The following is a 1,185-nucleotide window of genomic DNA, read 5'->3' on the forward strand; positions in this document are numbered from 1 at the left end:
GGGCCTTGGTGTTATCAGCACCTCACTCTACCGAGTGAGCCACAGGCCGGCCCTGGGTGCTCTGATTTTTAACACAATGCCAAAAGCTGCTTTCTGTGTGGCGGGTGGCCTGCGTGACGATCTTCCTCGTGGCCCGGCAGGCACGTCGTCTGTTCAGACGGCGAGCACAGGCCTCAGCTCACCGCAGCCCTGACGCCTCCCAGCCGGTGCCAGTGCAGCTGTTAAGGCCCGATGCTGTTGTCGTTGTGCATAAGGAAGAGGAGAGGTGGAAGCTGGAGAACATCCTTGTCCCTCTGCACACAGCCTCGAAGCGCAGTGGCTGACAAGGGACAGTGCTGCTGCCGTCGCATTTCTTCTCTGGCCTGGGCACCTGGACGAGATTGACACACACAGGCTTCTCCTTTGAGACACGGTACTGATTCCTGAGCCACGTCCAGCTTCCCTCCTCTTCAAAGAGTCCCTTTTAGACGGACTCACAGGACACAAGAGGCAGACAAGCCCAGCGCCACATGCCTCCTGACACCAGTCATCACGGGTCCTGCTAAATGAACACAGAAAGAACTTGGAAAGGACGTAAACACGAAATACTCCAGCACTGAAATAAGGACAGCTTGGCATTATTTAGCATCATATAAAAGCAGCTGATTTTTTCTGTTTTCACAAATTTCATTCTTAAAATAATTTTGAGAATAACATAGGTGTTATTATCGTCATCTTGTATAAAGGGAAATTACAGTTTGAGAAATTAAAATTAACTAAGATCACCCCAGCAAGTAGGCTACCCACTAAGGCACACTAATGGACACTGACCACATTCATGGAGTGTGTAGCATGTATTGAGCACCGCCTGTATGCTGCCTTATGTGCATCCTCAGCCCCACGAGGTGAGCACTGCCATACCACACTTGACGCCTCAGCGAATCGAGATTTACGGAGCCTCAGTAACTTGCCTGAGGCCCCAGTACTCCTAAAGGTGGAGCCAGGACTTAACCCAGGCACCCTGCCCCTCAGTAGATGACTTCCACAAGAAACTTGAATGCCTTTCCTGGAATCCTCCTTAGTGGAAACTGGAGCTCAAAGAATTGAAGTAACTTGCACAAGATAATACAACTAATAAAAGGCCAGGAGGTTGGCATTTGAACCCGGGTATTGAGGGTCAAAATTTCCTCACATCTGCACAACTGA

At 50.1% G+C, this 1,185-nt stretch overlaps 1 protein-coding gene and 1 pseudogene across 2 annotated transcripts in view; one reads left to right on the top strand and one right to left on the bottom strand.

Annotated features, from left to right (window-relative positions):
* The window catches only part of ADPRHL1 (ADP-ribosylhydrolase like 1), a 31,588-nt gene that overhangs the window by 11,118 nt on the left and 19,285 nt on the right, over positions 1-1,185 (top strand). The window lies entirely within an intron of this gene.
* Positions 1-1,185, bottom strand: part of LOC103590641 — an 8,071-nt pseudogene that overhangs the window by 1,894 nt on the left and 4,992 nt on the right.

This window comes from Galeopterus variegatus, unplaced genomic scaffold (genome assembly GCF_000696425.1).
Source record: "Galeopterus variegatus unplaced genomic scaffold, G_variegatus-3.0.2 Scaffold848, whole genome shotgun sequence".
In the NCBI taxonomy this organism is placed as follows: domain Eukaryota; kingdom Metazoa; phylum Chordata; class Mammalia; order Dermoptera; family Cynocephalidae; genus Galeopterus; species Galeopterus variegatus.